Genomic DNA, 19,965 nt, shown 5'->3' with positions numbered 1-19,965 from the left:
TTAGCAGACTCTCTGATCGAGAGCCACTACAGTAGAGTCATTTAGCAGACGCTCTGATCCCGAGACACTACAGTAGAGTCATTTAGCAGACGCTCTGATCCAGAGCCACTTACAGTAGTGATTCATTTAGCAGACGCTCTGATCCAGAGCCACAACAGTAGAGAGTCATTTAGCAGACTCTCTGATCCAGAGCCACTTACAGTCAGTCATTCATCTTAAGAACGGCTCAAATAGTCATAAATATTTCAAAAACTAAAAGCATTGTATTTGGGACAAATCATTCACGAAACACTAAACCTCAACTAAATATTGTAATGAATAATGTGGAAATTGAGCAAGTTGAAGTGACTAAACTGCTTGGAGTAACCCTGGTTTGTAAAATCATGGTCAAAACATTTTGATACAAAGGTAGCTAAGATGGTGAGAAGTCTGTCCATAATAAAGCACTGCTCTGCCTTCTTAACAGCACTATCAACAAGGCAGGTCCTACAAGACCTAGTTTTGTCGCACCTGGACTACCGTTCAGTCGTTTGGTCAGGTGCCACAAAGAGGGACTTAGAAAAATGACAATTGGCTCAGAACAGGTTAGCACGGCTGGCCCTTAAACGTATGCAGAGATCTAACATTAATTATATGCATGTCAATCTATCCTGGTTTGAAGTGGAGGAAAGATTGACTTCATCACTACTTATTTTTGTAAGAAGTGTTGACAGGCTGAATGCATCAAGCTGTCTGTTTAAACTACCAGCACACAGCTTGGACACCCATGTATACCCCAAAAGACATCTCTTCACAATCTCAGAACAGTCTAGAACAGACTATGGGAGGCGCACAGTAGAATATAGGGCCATGACTTCGTGGAACTCTATTCCACATCCGTAGAATCAGATATAAAAAACAGATACAAATTCACCTTATGGAATAACTTGGACTGTGAAGAGAGCACACATGCACGCACGCACGCACGCACACACACGTACCAACAGTATAAGCTAGCACACAAACTCTACCCGGATAAAGCACTAAATAAACTTCAGTTAGTGCTAAACACGGCTGCTAGAATCTTGACTAAAACAGAAAATAAATGGCTTCCTGTTAAGGTAACGGCTGATTTCAAAGTTTTACTGCTAACCTACAAAGCATTACAGGGGCTTGCTCCTACATATCTTTCCGATTTGGTCCTGCCTACATACCTACACGCTAAGCAAACAGCTGGAGGCAGGGCATTCTACTATATTGTTCTCCATTATTATGGAATGGTCTGCCTACCCATGTAATAGACGCAGACTCGGTCTCAACCTTTAAGTCTTTACTGAAGACTTATCTCTTCAGTAGGTCCTATGATTGAGTGTAGTCTGGCCCAGCAGTGTGAAGGTGAACGGAAAGGCACTGGAGCAACGAACAGCCCTTGCTGTCTGCCTGGCCGGTTCCCTTCTCTCCACTGGGATTCTCTGCCTCTTAACCCTATTACAGGGGCTGAGTCACTGTTTGTATGAGAACGACCATAGCCCATGTCTGTGTGTGTGTATATATATATATATATATATATATATGGCATGGTGTAGAATGGAAACCCATACATCTCAACACAGCCAGCGTGCTTCCTCCAATCAGTCTACATTAGAGGGAGCATGGTCTACCAGCTGCTGCTCCACCCCACCCCCACATGAATTTGAGGCAGGCCCACAACAATGGCCAAAGTGAAATGGAGCAGCACTTTATGTTCCCTGAACTCTATATATATATATATGTTTATTATACCTGTTTTTACATTTTATTTGCAATATACACTGCTCGAAAAAATAAAGGGAACACTAAAATAACACATGCTAGATCTGAATGAATGAAATATTCTTATTAAATACTTTTTTCTTTACATAGTTGAATGTGCTGACAACTAAATCACACAAATATTATTATTGGAAATCAAATTTATCAACCCATGGAGGTCTGGATTTGGAGTCACACTCAAAATTAAAGTGGAAAACCACACTACAGGCTGATCCAACTTTGATGTTATGTCCTTAAAACAAGTCAAAATGAGACTCGTGTGTGTGGTCTCCACGTGCCTGTATGACCTCCCTACAACGCCTGGGCATGCTCCTGATGAGGTGGTGGATGGTCTACTGAGGGATCTCCTCCCAGACCTGGACTAAAGCATCCGCCAACTCCTGGACAGTGAGACATGATGTCCCAGATGTGCTCAATTGGATTCAGGTCTGGGGAACGGGCGGACCAGTCCATAGCATCAATGCCTTCCTCTTGCAGGAACTGCTGGCACACTCCAGCCACATGAAGTCTAGCATTGTCTTGCATTGGGAGGATCCCAGGGCCAACCTGCACCAGCATGTGGTCTCACAAGGGGTCCGAGGATCTCATCTCGGTACCTAATGCCAGTCAGGCTACCTCTGGCGAGCACATGGAGGGCTGTGCGGCCCCCCAAAGAAATGCCACCCCACACCATGACTGACCCACCGCCAAACTGGTCATGCTGGAGGATGTTGCAGGCAGCAGAATGTTCTCCACGGCGTCTCCAGACTCTGTCACGTCTGTCACATATGCTCAGTGTGAACCTGCTTTCATCTGTGAAGAGCACAGGGCGCCAGTGGGGAATTTGCCAATCTTGGTGTTCCCTGGCAAATGCCAAACGTCCTGCACGGTGTTGGGCTGTAAGCACAACCTCCACCTGTGGACGTCGGGCCCTCATACCACCCTCATGGTGTCTGTTTCTGACCATTTGAGCAGACACATGCACATTTGTGGCCTGCTGGAGGTCATTTTGCAGGGCTCTGGCAGTGCTCCTCCTGCTCCTCCTTGCACAAAGGCGGAGGTAGCGGTCCTGCTGCTGGGTTGTTGCCCTCCTACGGCCTCCTCCACATCTCCTGATGTACTGGCCTGTCTCCTGGTAGCACATCCAAGCTCTGGACACTATGCTGACAGACACAGCAAACCTTTTTGCCACAGCTCGCATTGATGTGCCATCCTGGATGAGCTGCACAACCTGAGCCACTTGTACGGATGTGACTTCCGGCGCCGACAGAGATGGCCGCCTCGCTTCGCGTTCCTAGGAAACTATGCAGTTTTTTGTTTTTTTACGTGTTATTTCTTACATTAGTACCCCAGGTCATCTTAGGTTTCATTACATACAGTCGAGAAGAACTACTGAATATAAGATCAGCGTCAACTCACCATCAGTACGACCAAGAATATGTTTTTCGCGACGCGGATCCTGTGTTCTGCCTTACAAACAGTACAACGGAGCGGATCCTATGCAGCGACCCAAAAAAACGACTCCGAAAGAGAGGGAAACGAGGCGGTCTTCTGGTCAGACTCCGGAGACGGGCACACCGTGCACCACTCCCTAGCATTCTTCTTGCCAATGTCCAGTCTCTTGACAACAAGGTTGATGAAATCCGAGCAAGGGTAGCATTCCAGAGGGACATCAGAGACTGTAATGTTCTTTGCTTCACGGAAACGTGGCTCACCGGAGAGACGCTATCCGAAGTGGTGCAGCCAACGGGTTTCTCCACGCATCGCGCCGACAGAAACAAACATCTTTCTGGTAAGAAGAGGGGTGGGGGCGTATGCCTTATGGCCAACGTGACATGGTGTGATGAAAGAAACATACAGGAACTCAAATCCTTCTGTTCACCTGATTTAGAATTCCTCACAATCAAATGTAGACCGCATTATCTGCCAAGAGAATTCTCTTCGATTATAATCACAGCCGTATATATCCCCCCCCAAGCAGACACATCGATGGCTCTGAACAAACTTTATTTAACTCTCTGCAAACTGGAAACAATTTATCCGGAGGCTGCATTCATTGTAGCTGGGGATTTTAACAAGGCTAATCTGAAAACAAGACTCCCTAAATTTTATCAGCATATCGATTGCACAACCAGGGGTGGAAAGACCTTGGATCATTGTTACTCTAACTTCCGCGACGCATATAAGGCCCTGCCCCGCCCCCCTTTCGGAAAAGCTGACCACGACTCCATTTTGTTGATCCCTGCCTACAGACAGAAACTAAAACAAGAGGCTCCCACGCTGAGGTCTGTCCAACGCTGGTCCGACCAAGCTGACTCCACACTCCAAGACTGCTTCCATCACGTGGACTGGGAGATGTTTCGTATTGCGTCAGATAACAACATTGACGAATACGCTGATTCGGTGTGCGAGTTCATTAGAACGTGCATTGAAGATGTCGTTCCCATAGCAACGATTAAAACATTCCCTAACCAGAAACCGTGGATTGATGGCAGCATTCGTGTGAAACTGAAAGCGCGAACCACTGCTTTTAATCAGGGCAAGGTGTCTGGTAACATGACCGAATACAAACAGTGCAGCTATTCCCTCCGCAAGGCTATCAAACAAGCTAAGCGCCAGTACAGAGACAAAGTAGAATCTCAATTCAACGGCTCAGACACAAGAGGCATGTGGCAGGGTCTACAGTCAATCACGGACTACAGGAAGAAATCCAGCCCAGTCACGGACCAGGATGTCTTGCTCCCAGGCAGACTAAATAACTTTTTTGCCCGCTTTGAGGACAATACTGTGCCATTGACACGGCCTGCAACGAAAACATGCGGTCTCTCCTTCACTGCAGCCGAGGTGAGTAAGACATTTAAACGTGTTAACCCTCGCAAGGCTGCAGGCCCAGACGGCATCCCCAGCCGCGCCCTCAGAGCATGCGCAGACCAGCTGGCCGGTGTGTTTACGGACATATTCAATCAATCCCTATACCAGTCTGCTGTTCCCACATGCTTCAAGAGGGCCACCATTGTTCCTGTTCCCAAGAAAGCTAAGGTAACTGAGCTAAACGACTACCGCCCCGTAGCACTCACATCCGTCATCATGAAGTGCTTTGAGAGACTAGTCAAGGACCATATCACCTCCACCCTACCAGACACCCTTGACCCACTCCAATTTGCTTAGCGCCCAAATAGGTCCACAGACGATGCAATCTCAACCACACTGCACACTGCCCTAACCCATCTGGACAAGAGGAATACCTATGTGAGAATGCTGTTCATCGACTACAGCTCGGCATTCAACACCATAGTACCCTCCAAGCTCGTCATCAAGCTCGAGACCCTGGGTCTCGACCCCGCCCTGTGCAACTGGGTACTGGACTTCCTGACGGGCCGCCCCCAGGTGGTGAGGGTAGGCAACAACATCTCCACCCCTCTGATCCTCAACACTGGGGCCCCACAAGGGTGCGTTCTGAGCCCTCTCCTGTACTCCCTGTTTACCCACGACTGCGTGGCCACGCACGCCTCCAACTCAATCATCAAGTTTGCGGACGACACAACAGTGGTAGGCTTGATTACCAACAACGACGAGACGGCCTACAGGGAGGAGGTGAGGGCCCTCGGAGTGTGGTGTCAGGAAAATAACCTCACACTCAACGTCAACAAAACTAAGGAGGTGATTGTGGACTTCAGGAAACAGCAGAGGGAACACCCCCCTATCCACATCGATGGAACAGTAGTGGAGAGGGTAGCAAGTTTTAAGTTCCTTGGCATACACATCACAGACAAACTGAATTGGTCCACTCACACAGACAGCATCGTGAAGAAGGCGCAGCAGCGCCTCTTCAACCTCAGGAGGCTGAAGAAATTCGGCTTGTCACCAAAAGCACTCACAAACTTCTACAGATGCACAATCGAGAGCATCCTGGCGGGGTGTATCACCGCCTGGTATGGCAACTGCACCGCCCTCAACCGTAAGGCTATCCAGAGGGTAGTGAGGTCTGCACAACGCATCACCGGGGGCAAACTACCTGCCCTCCAGGACACCTACACCACCCGATGCTACAGGAAGGCCATAAAGATCATCAAGGACATCAACCACCCGAGCCACTGCCTGTTCACCCCGCTGTCATCCAGAAGGCGAGGTCAGTACAGGTGCATCAAAGCTGGGACCGAGAGACAGCTTCTATCTCAAGGCCATCAGACTGTTAAACAGCCACCACTAACATTGAGTGGCTGCTGCCAACACACTGTCAATGACACTGACTCAACTCTAGCCACTTTAATAATGGGAATTGATGGGAAATTATGTAAATATATCACTAGCCACTTTAAACAATGCTACCTTATATAATGTTACTTACCCTACATTATTCATCTCATATGCATATGTATATACTGTACTCTATATCATCGACTGCATCCTTATGTAATACATGTATCACTAGCCACTTTAACTATGCCACTTTGTTTACATACTCATCTCATATGTTATACTGTACTCGATATCATCTACTGTATCGTGCCTATGCTGCTTTGTACCATCACTCATTCATATATCCTTATGTACATATTCCTTATCCCCTTACACTGTGTATAAGACAGTCGTTTTTTGGGAATTGTTAGTTAGATTACTTGTTCGTTATTACTGCATTGTCGGAACTAGAAGCACAAGCATTTCGCTACACTCGCATTAACATCTGCTAACCATGTGTATGTGACAAATAAAATTTGATTTGATTTTGATTTGATTTGTAGACTCTGTCTCATGCTACCACTAGAGAGACAGCACCTACAGCATTCAAAAGTGACCAAAACATCAGCCAGGAAGCATAGGAACTGAGAAGTGGTCTGTGGTCACCACCTGCAGAACCACTCCTTTATTGGGGGTGTCTTGCTAATTGCCTATAATTTCCACCTGTTGTCTATTCCATTTGCACAACAGCATGTGCTATTTATTGTCAATCAGTGTTGCTTCCTAAGTGGACAGTTGATTTCACAGAAGTGTGATTGACTTGGAGTTACATTGTGTTGTTTCAGTGTTCCCCCCAAAACATTTGAGCAGTCTATAAAGATGTAATGAAATGGGTAAAGTACACGTTAGCTAGTCATTGTGAGTGACGGTCTGTTAGTTTGTATGAGAATGACCATAGCCTATGTCTGTGTGTGTATATTTATGTATATATATATATCTATATCGATATAGATATATATAAAAATGGTATGGTGTAGAATGCAAACCCATACATCTCAACACAGCCAGCATGCTTCCTCCAATCAGTCTACATTAGAGGGAGCATCAAGGAGCTTGCTGGCTACAGCACCACTGCACCAAGCCCTGTCCCTTCTGCTCCTGCCACAAGTGTTCATCTGCCCAAATATATTTGTGCAGGCATGGATATGCCTAAGGGCACAACATGGAGGCATTGCTGTGTTGTTTGCAAGATGAAGTCTCCCATCACATGCACCACATGCTCAGTGACCCTCTGCTTTACATCAGAAAGAGACTGCTATGGCATCTGGCATCAGCAGCAGAATATTGTCTAGAGTTTTGGCAAAGTTGGTGGGGTTATATGGCAAAGTGGGTGGGGGCTAGGGTCAGTATGTTATATCTGGAGTACTTTTCCTGTCTTATCCGGTGTCTTGTGTGAATTTAAGTCTGCTCTCTCTTTCTCTCCTTCTTTCTCTCGGAGGACCTGAGCCCTTGGACCATGCTTCAGGACTACCTGCCATGATGACTCCTTGCTGTCCCCAGTCCACCCGGCCTTGCTGCTGTTCCAGTTTCAACTGTTCTGCCTGCGGCTATGGAACCCTAAACTGTTCATTTTTACTCTTGAGGTGCTGTCCTGTGCTGTCCCTCTACAACCACTGTGATCTCCACCCGGCACATCCAGAAGAGGACTGGCCACCCCTCATAGCCTGGTTCCTCTCTAGTTTTCTTCCTAGGTTTTTGCCTTTCTAGGGAGTTTTTCCTAGCCACCGTGCTTCTACACCTGCATTGCTTGCTGTTTGGGGTTTTAGGCTGGGGCTATGTAAATAGATTTGATTTGATAGAGGACTGAGGGTCTTCCAAATATTGAAAGTGTGTAAATAGTTACCCATGTTATTTTGTAAATGTATATATATATTTTTTCATATATTTTCTTATCAACATTTTTTTTCTTTTCTTTTTTTTCTTTCTTTTTTTTCAGTTTTGGGGGGGGGTGTTAGAGAAGAGGGGGGGGGGGGGTGTTAGTATACCATTTTGGTATTTTGTATATAGTTATTTGTTTCAAAATGTATACCTTCACCATTTTGGCCACTTGGGTACATTTGGGCTACTACACCTGGGTGACTTCATGATAGGACTACATCCTAGAGATGAACGTACTTTGCTGCAAAAAAGTGCAAATCAATCCCAGAATAACAGCAAAGGACCTTGTGAAGATGCTGGAGGAAACAGATACAAAGGTATCTATATCCACAGTAAAACAAGTCCTATCTCGACATAACCTGAAAGGCCGCTCAGCATGGAAGAAGCCGCTACAACTACGCTGAATTATTACTCAATTAAAGGAATCATGTAACAATGAACTCATTAGGAATTTGGGGCACCACGGGAACAGTTGTTACCAAGTTACTCTCTCCTGACTTAAACTCTAAAGATGATCTAAATATCTCTTCCGTCAATAATTATAAATAACCTCATCAATGACAGTCAATTATTCATTATTATTATTAATTATTACCCCATCAGTCTCATTCTGAACGTTGCATACTCCTTGGATATCTGAACGAACCTTAACCTCAGTGATGAATCAGCAATGCACAAATTGGCTTCATTATTTCTATACTACTATAACAGTACTACTAACTAAACCATCACACAGAATATGTAAACACACAGCATAACCGTTTGGTTACACAATGGACGGGGTATGCAGGGAGAGGGGGAGACAAAGAGAGTCAATTTATCGTACATATACATGGAAGCTACGCTCACAGGAATATGAATACTTTCCACATGAACGACCGCTCATTCGGAAAATAAATGCAATATATATTTATGTCTTTCTCTGGCGTCTCTCCACTCGATGCATCTATGGGAAGTGGTTCGATGTAATTTTTTTATTGTTTTTATTTTACCTTTATTTAACCAGGCAAGTCAGTTAAGTCACATTCTTATTTTCAATGACGGCCTGGGAACAGTGGGTTAACTGCCTGTTCAGGGGCAGAACGACAGATTTGTACCTTGTCAGCTCGGGTGTTTGAACTCGCAACCTTCCGGTTACTAGTCCAATGCGCTAACCACTAGGCTACGCTGCCGCCCCAATTCTCTAGTTGTCCACCAGACCACAATGTCCTTCTTATTTGTAGGCTTCTTTTGTCCTGGAGTGTTCATTAAAATAGACTCTTCAGATGTACCACACACTGTTTAGAGGGACGTGTTCTTCCCTCTTGTCTTTGGTCAAAGGTTCTATATACTTTACATGCACAGCTGCAGACGGTGCATGTGTTGGTCTGGTTTACAAAGTTACAATTTCAATATGTGGTCCACGGCCTCATGTTATCTGATCTCAATGGTTGGTTATTCAGGGTACAGCTAGGACCACTTTACACGCCGGTAGCAACCCGGGCATGTTGCTACCGGCGTGTACCGGGTGGGTAGCGTCCTAACATCCGGTGAATTTGCAGTGTGCGAAATTCAAAAATACCAAAATCAATATTTAACATTCTTGAAAATATATGTGTTATACATCAAAATTAAGCTTAACTTCTTGTTAATCCAGCCGCTGTGTCAGATTTCAAAAAGGCTTTACGGCGAAAGCAAACCATGCGATTATCTGAGGACAGCGCCCCGCATACAAACACATGAAAATCATATTTCAACCAGGCAGGTGCACCACAAAAGTCAGAAATAGTGATATAATTCATGCCTTACCTTTGAAGGTATTTTTCTGTTGGCACTCCAAAAGGTCCCAGAAACATCACAAATGGTCCTTTTGTTCAATAATGTCCTTCTTTATGTGCGAAAAATGTCAATTTATTTGGCACGTTTGATTCAGAAATACACCAGTTTCAACTCACCCAATATGCCTACAAAGTATCTAATAAGTTACCTGTAAACTTGGTCCAAACATTTCAAATAACGTTCCTCATCCAACCTCAGGTATCCTAAAAAGTAAATAATCTGAAAAATGAATAAACTGTTTCCAATACCGGATAAAAATAACGTGAAGCGCGCTCCAGTTCACGTGCATCAAAACAGTAGAGTCCACCTGGGGTGACACTTACAATGAATAGCACTACTTCTTCTTTTCTGAAAAGAAAAACATTGAACAATTTCTAAAGACTGTTGACATCTAGGAACTGCAACCAGGTTCCTAATAATAAGGGTATCCCATAGAAAAAAAAGTCCTACAACCTCAATTCTTTTCCCTGGATGGTTTGCCCTCGGGGTTTTGCCTACCATATAATTTCTGTTATACTCACAGACATTATTTTAACAATTTTAGAAACATTAGAGTGTTTTCTATCGAAATCTACCAATTATATGCATATCCTAGCTTCTGGGCCTGAGTATCTGGCAGTTTACTTTGGGCACGCTTTTCATCTGGAGGTGAAAATACTGCCCCCTACCCAAGAGAGGTTAAGTACATTTAGTTAGCAATTCCTTTTAAGCATTCTGGTTTTAGGGGTGTAATCAACACACTGACACAATGTCTGTGCTCACGTAGATGTGGTTACTGACTGGGCCCAGGTTTATCAATGCCATACAACTCTCCTTCCATGGCCTCCAACTGCTCTTAAATGCAAGTAAAACTAAATGCATGCTATTCAACCGGTCGCTGCCCGCACCTGCCCGCCTGTCCAGCATCACTACTCTGGACGGTTCTGACTTAGAATATGTGGACAACAAAAAATACCTGGGTGTCTGATTAGACTGTAACATCTCCTTCCAGACTCACATTAAGCATCTCCAATCCAAAATGAAATCTACAATCAGCTTCCAAACATATCCTCGTAAAACTGATCATCCTACCGATCCTCGACTTCGAGGTCATTTTCAAAATAGCCTCTAGCACTCAACTCAACAAATTGGATGCAGTTTGTCACAGTTCCATCTGTTTTGTCACCAAAGCCCCAGATAATACCCACCACTGCGACCAGGATGCTTTCGTTGGCTGGCCCTCGCTTCATACTCGTCGCCAAAACCACTGGCTCCAGGTCATCTACAAGTCTCTGCTAGGTAAATCTCCACCTTATCTCAGCGGACTGGTCACCATAGCAGCACCCACCTGTATCACACGCTCCAGCAGGTATATCTCACTGGTCACCCCCAAAGCCAATTTTTCCTTTGGTCACCTTTCCTTCCAGTTCTCTGCTGCCAATGACCGGAACGAACTGCAAAAATCACTGAAGCTGGAGACTCATATCTCCCTCACTACCTTTAAGCACCAGCTGTCAGAGCAGCTCACAGATCATTGCACCTGTACATAGCCCATCTGTAAATAGCCCATCCAACTACCTCATCCCCATAATGTATTTATTTATTTATTTATCTTGCTCCTTTGCACCCCAGTATCTCTATTTACACATTTATCTTCTGCACATCTACAATTCCAGTGTTTAATTGCTATATTGTAATTACTTCGCCACAATAACCTATTTCTTGCCTTAACTCCCTTATCCTACCTCATTTGCACACACTGTTGTCGTGTCTTTGGCTATGCCAGATTAAGTGATATGACATGCTATTCTATAAAATCCTTTCTCTGTAATTAATATTACCTGATTGAGCTAATCATGTAAATGTAATTAACTATAGAGTCGGGGCACCACAAAATAATATTTGTAGAGCTATTATCTTCCGGATAAACTCTTAAAGACCTAGTCATATTTTACACCAATAGCAGTCAATTTGAATCGTCACCTTAATTCAGTCTCATCTGAAAGTTGTAAAGACAAAGGGAGAGTTTCTGTAAAGTATTTATGTCATAAAACAAACCAAACTCCCCCGTGTCCTCTCCTGTGGGAGAAAGGGGGGGGTCTGGCTATCGTCAAACATTTGGTGATGGGTCCTTTCGATATTCACCACAGAGAGAGAGTCAAGACACTGGTCAAGAGATAAAGCGGCATACACTTTTAGCCTTTCTCACAAGAACACTTTGGAGGAGCCTTGACCAAACATCTCGCGGCCAATTTATTGATGTGGAAATCTGCTGAAACAGAGATTATTATACATCCAGCTCTTTTTCATTGAAAGGCGGTACAAGCCGGCTGTTCTGACTAAGATCAAACTTAGTTGAGAATGGCCTGACTGGATTTGGAGTGCTTCCAGATGTTTCTTCATCGAATGGCTCATGTTCCTATTCCCTTTCCTTGTGATCAAGCTTTAATTTCTGTTGCCCCAATTTTGCAATTACTTCTGTGTGTGTGTGTGTGTGTGTGTGTGTGTGTGTGTGTGTGTGTGTGTGTGTGTGTGTGTGTGTGTGTGTGTGTGTGTGTGTGTGTGTGTGTCTGTGTGTGTCTGTGTGTGTCTGTGTGTGTGTGTGTGTGTGTGTGTGTGTGTGTGTGTGTGTGTGTGTGTGTGTGTGTGTGTGTGTGTGTGTGTGTGTGTCTGTGTGTGTGTGTGTCTGTGTGTCTGTGTGTGTGTGTGTGTGTGTGTGTGTGTGTGTGTGTGTGTGTGTGTGTGTGTGTGTGTGTGTGTGTGTGTGTGTGTGTGTGTGTCTGCATACGTACGTACGTGCATGTGTGTGTGTCTGGATAGGCTTAAGATGGATGGTATAGTCAACCTGATTTTATACTTTCAATTCGGAATTTGCCACAATTGGATAAAAGGCGATTTTCTGCCCATTCATTCCACGTGGTTACAGAGTTAAAACAGAAACAACACAAAGGGTTAAGTTTTGGTATTAATTCCGAATGGTTAAAGTTAGGGCTATTGTTTGGGGAAGGTTTGATACTAATTTGATACTAATACCATTAAGTATTATCAAGCACTCTCCCTGCTTGGTAGACAAGTGTGATCTAAGCCGTGCTCTCTGAGTTCAAGCCCAGTGCCATTGTTCTTTTAGGGGGGTGAACACCTACAAATGCATTCTATATATCGACATCCTCAGGACTTTTTCAAATGTCCAAAATCAACTGTGCTTTTATTGTGACCAGCCTGGTATGTCAGACTGAAAAATTAGTAATTTAGCAGACACTCTTCTCCAGAGCAACTGACAGTAGTGAGTCATATGTGGTCATACTAGTCCCCCATGGGAATTGAACTCATAACCCTGGCACTGCCAGCCCCATGCAGTACTAACTGTGCTACACAGGTCTCCAGAGTTTCACACCTCTACAGTTATTCCCAACCAACCAAACCCCTTACACACACACACACTAATGAGAGAGAGAGATTGAGAGAGTGGAGAAATACAGACAGCTTATCTCCATCTCCTGTCATTGACGCATTGACATGCAGGCTGTGTGTGTGTGTGTGTGTGTGTGTGTGTGTGTGTGTGTGTGTGTGTGTGTGTGTGTGTGTGTGTGTGTGTGTGTGTGTGTGTGTGTGTGTGTGTGTGTGTGTGTGTGTGTGTGTGTGTGTGTGTGTGTGTGTGTGTGTGTGTGTGTGTGTGTGTGTGTGTGTGTGTGTGTGTGTGTGTGTGTGTGTGTGTGTTAGAGGATAATTGCCAAACTGTTGAGACCTGAGCTCTGGCCAGTCTGTCAAAGCAGGCGTGACAAAACCTCCAATCAACCCTAGAGAGAGGTGGAGAGAGAGGAAAAGAGAGAGCCAGAGAGATGTGTAATATTGTTTAACGTTATCTATCTTAGAAATAATAATAACAATTAATAACAATAAATTTGCACCAACTCAATTGGTGCAAATTTGTCCAAAATGTATTTTTTGGGGCATTTTTGTGATGCTTAATTCGTAGGAAAATACATTTTTGGTGTTCAGACTTCGGAACAACCTTTTGAAAGTTATTAGAGCAATGAATGTTGGGCAATGGTGTTCTACACTGCCTTGTGTCCCACATTTATATAAAAAAACGAATGTGATAACAACCCAATATTGTTGATCAACCAGTTTGTCACTGAGATATTTATAATATAATAGTAGCCTTACATTTGTTTGTTTTTTATTAATGCCAATGCAGTTTTCTCAGCTTGTTTAGACTTAATACTTTGGGATACTGGTTTTATGTCTGATTTTATGAGGGTTGTGGTATCGATTAAAGTATTTGATTGGGCAATGGGAATACATTTACACGATGGGAAATTAATCAATCAATAAATGTGGGGAAACAGAAGAACTGCAAAAAAAAATCTGTTTGGTTTAAATTCCACTGGTGCAACTCCATGGTATTTAGAACTATAACGAGTCTGGACTGATCAATTAAGACATATCTATAACAAGTCTGGACTGATCAATTAAAACATATCTATATTGAGTCTTGACTGATCAATTAAGACATATCTATAACGAGTCTGGACAATGATCATGTAGTAACCAAAAAAGTGTTAAATCAAAATATATTTTATATTTGAGATTCTTCAAAGTAGCCACCCTTTGCCTCGATGACAGCTTTGCACACTCATAGTTAAGACATCAAAACTATGAAATAACACATATGGAATACAATGTAGAAAATAGTAAAAATAAAGAAAAACCTTTGAATGAGTATGTTTGTCCAAAATGTTGACTGCTACAGTATATGATAAAAGTGTAGCCTTGAATGAAATGCATTATGAAGAATGTTGTGTAATGTAGAGTCCACAAATATGAAATTGGTTATGAAGAAAATCATGTAGGCCTACTGTTGCCTACATGAAGAAATGGCCTTTCTGACTACAAGTGCATGAGTATCCCAAAGTATTAAGTGAAAACAAGCATTGAAAACATTATCGGCATTCATTTAAAAAAAAATACATAAGGATATTATTATATAATAATTATTTTGGTAACAACCTGGTTGATTATCACTATTAGGTTATCACTTTGTTTTTTTATATAAATGTGGGACACAAAAAAAGACAATGAAGAACACCACTGCCCAACATGCATTGCTCTAATAATTTTCAAAAGGTTGTTCGGAAGTTTGCCCCAAGAAATGTATTTTCCAATGAATGAAGTGAATGATGTATACATGAATGATGTATTTTTACACAAATTAAGCAACACAAAAACGCACGCAATCTGATGAAATTATTTTTGTACATATTTACACGAATTGAGTGTGAAATTGTTAAATGTCATACCTTAATACCTACCTTAATATTTGACTTTTAATTTGTAGTGTATTAGCCTTCTAAAACACACACACACACACACACACACACACACACACAAACTCAAGTTCCTTAGTACAACACCAAACTTGTTATACAATTCATACCGCTTGACGGAATGGCTAAGGTATTGGACTGACAGACTGGGTCCCGGTTTGAGTCCCAATCCCGGTTGCCCTTTGAATTCACTGCAATACAATATCAGACAATATTCACACACACACACGCTGCCTGTGGTAGTGGTGGTTGAGTTCTGTGGTAATCACACTAGGCTAACGATTTAGGGCAAGCCACACCTACACACACACATTCACACATACTTGTAAATGTCACCATCTCTCCCGGGAGCGTTGGTTTTCCTGACGTCGAGTTTCTTCCTAAAGTGCTCCAGGGGAAACCTGAGGAGAGAAAGACAGAGAGGGAAAAAGAGTGGGAGGGAGGGAAAGAGAAAGAGATGGTGGGAGGGAGGGAGAGGGAATCAACTTTAAACTGTCAGAGGGAGTATGGCTGGACTCCACTAACCTGGTAAGCCACATCCAAACCTGAACCAACTAGCTAACCCAGTCCTTACCCTAATCCTATCCTGGCACATGAACTAGCAAACTAACCTACTCCTTCTAAATATAACCTGACACATGAACAAGCTAGCTAACCCACTCCTCCTAATCCTAACCCGAAATATTAACTAGCTAGCTAACCCAATCCTCCTAAACCAAACCCGACACATGAACTAGCTATTCAACCCAATCCTCATAACCCTAACCTGACACTTGAACTAGCTATCTAACCTAATCTTCCTTACCCTAATCCGACCCATGAACTAGCTAGTTGACCCACTCCTCCTAACCCTAACCCGACACATGAACTAGCTAGTTAAACTACAACTTTATTCTGCTTAACATAAGGAAGATCAAGTGCCGGGGGATCAACTATCATGTCTTCAATCTGCCAGAATCTGTTAAATCAGCCAAGCTGAAGAAGCAAGAGCAGCTTATCCTGCTTGTTCAGAGTCAGCGGTCTGTCTACAAGAAGATGGTTGCTGACTGCAAGACCACCTGTCAAGACCTGCAGTTGTCTCTGGGGTCCCTACTGAACCAGCACGCAAAGACATCAGGATGCATTACAGCTTTGATTTTGCTCAACAAGTAAGCAACATTTCCTCCTTTATACTGATAAAAAATATATGTATGGGAGGCAGGCAAATACCTTTCACTGAGTGGTGTAAAGACAGACAATTATAATGTATCTTAATGTTATTTTGTTGTTTGCAGGTGTACTATTGTTCTAACCCTATGTAGCCAGGTCCCATCTACTATCCTTCTGACCCTATGTAGCCAGGTCCATGTACTATCCTTCTGACCCTATGTAGCCAGGTCCCATCTACTATACTTCTGACACAGGTCCCATCTACTATCCTCCTGACCCTATGTAGCCAGGTCCCATCTACTATCCTTCTAACCCTACGTAGCCAGGTCCCATCTACTATCCTACTGACCCAGGTCCCATCTACTAGCCTTCTGACATTATGCAGCCAGGTCCCATCTACTATCCTTCTGACCCTATGCAGCCAGATCCCATCTACTATCCTTCTGACCCTATGTAGCCAGGTCCCATCTACTATCCTTCTGACCCAGGTCCATCTATTATCCTTCTGACCCTATGTAGCCAGGTCCATCTACAATCCTTCTGACCCAGGTCCATCTACAATCCTTCTGACCCTATGCAGCCAGATCCCATCTACTACCCTTCTGACCCTATGTAGCCAGGTCCCATCTCCTATCCTTCTGACCCTATGTAGCCAGGTCCCATCTACTATCCTTCTGACCCAGGTCCCATCTACTATACTTCTGACCCTATGCAGCCAGGTCCCATCTACTACCCTTCTGACCCTATGCAGCCAGGTCCCATCTACTATCCTTCTGACCCAGGATCCATCTACTATCCATCTGACACAGGTTGCATCTACTATCATTCTGACCCAGGTTCCATCTACTATCCATCTGACCCAGGTTCCATCTACTATCCTTCTGACCTTATGCAGCCAGGTCCCATCTACTATCCTTCTGACCCTATGCAGCCAGGTTCCATCTACTATCCTTCTGACCCAGGTCCCATCTACTATCCTTCTGACCCAGGTCCCTTCTACTATCCTTCTGACATTATGCAGCCAGGTCCCATCTACTATCCTTCTGACCCTATGTAGCCAGGTCCCATCTACTATCCTTCTGACCCTATGTAGCCAGGTCCATCTACAATCCTTCTGACCCAGGTCCATCTACCATCCTTCTGACCCAGGTTCCATCTACTATCCTTCTGACCCAGGTCCCATCTACTATCCTTCTGACCCTATGTATCCAGGTCCATCTAGTATCCTTCTGAACCTATGCAGCCAGGTCCCATCTACTATCCTTCTGACTCTCTGCAGCCAGGTCCATCTACTATCCTTCTGACCCTATGTAGCCAGGTCCATCTACTATCCTTCTGACCCGATGTAGCCGGGTGCATCTACTATCCTTCTGACCCTATGTAGCCAGGTCCCATCTACTATCCTTCTGAACCTATGTAGCCAGGTCCCATCTACTATCCTTCTCACCCTATGTAGCCAGTTCCATCTACAATCCTTCTGACCCAGGTCCATCTACTATCCTTCTGACCCTATGTAGCCAGGTCTCTCTACTATCCTTCTGACCCTATGCAGCCAGGTCCCATCTACTATCCTTCTGACCATATTTAGCCAGGTCCCATCTACTATCATTCTGACCCTATGTAGCCAGGTCCCATCTGATATCCTTCTGAACCTATGTAGCCAGGTCCCATCTACTATCCTTCTGACCCTATGTAGCCAGGTCCCATCTACTATCCTACTGACCCAGGTCCATCTACTATCCTTCTGAACCAGGTCCATCTACTATCCTTCTGACCCTATGTAGCCAGGTCTCTCTACTATCCTTCTGACCCTATGTAGCCAAGTCCCATCTACTATCCTTATGACCCTATGTAGCCAGGTCCCATCTACTATCATTCTGACCCTATGTAGCCAAGTCCCATCTACTATCCTTCTGACCCTATGTAGCCAGGTCCCATCTACTATCCTTCTGACCCTATGTAGCCAGGTCCCATCTACTATCCTTCTGACCCAGGTTCCATCTACTATCCTTCTGACCCAGGTCCCATCTACTATCCTTCTGACCCTATGTATCCAGGTCCATCTACTATCCTTCTGACTCTCTGCAGCCAGGTCCATCTACTATCCTTCTGACCCTATGTAGCCAGGTCCATCTACTATCCTTCTGACCCGATGTAGCCGGGTGCATCTACTATATTTCTGACCCTATGTAGCCAGGTCCCATCTACTATCCTTCTGAACCTATGTAGCCAGGTCCCATCTACTATCCTTCTGACCCTATGTAGCCAGGTCCATCTACAATCCTTCTGACCCAGGTCCATCTACTATCCTTCTGACCCTATGTAGCCAGGTCTCTCTACTATCCTTCTGACCCTATGCAGCCAGGTCCCATCTACTATCCTTCTGACCATATTTAGCCAGGTCCCATCAAATATCCTTCTGAACCTATGTAGCCAGGTCCCATCTACTATCCTTCTGACCCTATGTAGCCAGGTCCCATCTACTATCCTTCTTACCCAGGTCCATCTACTATCCTTCTGACCCAGGTCCATCTACTATCCTTCTGACCCTATGTAGCCAGGTCTCTCTACTATCCTTCTGACCCTATGTAGCCAAGTCCCATCTACTATCCTTATGACCCTATGTAGCCAGATCCATCTACTATCCTTCTGACCCTATGCAGCCAGGTCCCATCTACTATCCTTCTGACCCTATGTAGCCAGGTCCCATCTACTATCCTTCTGACCCTATGTAGCCAGGTCCATCTACAATCCTTCTGACCCAGGTCCATCTACTATCCTTCTGACCCTATGTAGCCAGGTCTCTCTACTATCCTTCTGACCCTATGTAGCCAAGTCCCATCTACTATCCTTATGACCCTATGTAGCCAGATCCATCTACTATGCTTCTGACCCTATGTAGCCAGGTCCCATCTACTATCCTTCTGACCCTATATAGCCAGGTCCCATCTACTATCCTTCTGAACCTATGTAGCCAGGTCCCATCTACTATCCTTCTGACCCTATGTAGCCAGGTCCCATCTACTATCCTTCTTACCCAGGTCCATCTACTATCCTTCTGACCCAGGTCCATCTACTATCCTTCTGACCCTATGTAGCCAGGTCCCATCTACTATCCTTCTTACCCAGGTCCATCTACTATCCTTCTGACCCAGGTCCATCTACTATCCTTCTGACCCTATGTAGCCAGGTCTCTCTACTATCCTTCTGACCCTATGTAGCCAAGTCCCATCTACTATCCTTATGACCCTATGTAGCCAGATCCATCTACTATCCTTCTGACCCTATGCAGCCAGGTCCCATCTACTATCCTTCTGACCCTATGTAGCCAGGTCCCATCTACTATCCTTCTGACCCTATGTAGCCAGGTCCATCTACAATCCTTCTGACCCAGGTCCATCTACTATCCTTCTGACCCTATGTAGCCAGGTCTCTCTACTATCCTTCTGACCCTATGTAGCCAAGTCCCATCTACTATCCTTATGACCCTATGTAGCCAGATCCATCTACTATGCTTCTGACCCTATGTAGCCAGGTCCCATCTACTATCCTTCTGACCCTATATAGCCAGGTCCCATCTACTATCCTTCTGACCCTATGTAGCCAGGTCCCATCTACTATCCTTCTGACCCAGGTCCATCTACTATCCTTCTGACCCTATGTAGCCAGGTCTCTCTACTATCCTTCTGACCCTATGTAGCCAGGTCCCCTCTACTATCCTTCTTACCCAAGTACCATCTACTATCCTTCTGACCCTATGAAGCCAGGTCCCATCTACTATCCTTCTGACCGTATTTAGCCAGGT

This window comes from Oncorhynchus kisutch, linkage group LG12 (genome assembly GCF_002021735.2).
Source record: "Oncorhynchus kisutch isolate 150728-3 linkage group LG12, Okis_V2, whole genome shotgun sequence".
NCBI classification, from domain to species: domain Eukaryota; kingdom Metazoa; phylum Chordata; class Actinopteri; order Salmoniformes; family Salmonidae; genus Oncorhynchus; species Oncorhynchus kisutch.
The sequence above is the reverse complement of the archived record's forward strand: the minus strand, read 5'-3'. Positions refer to the sequence as shown.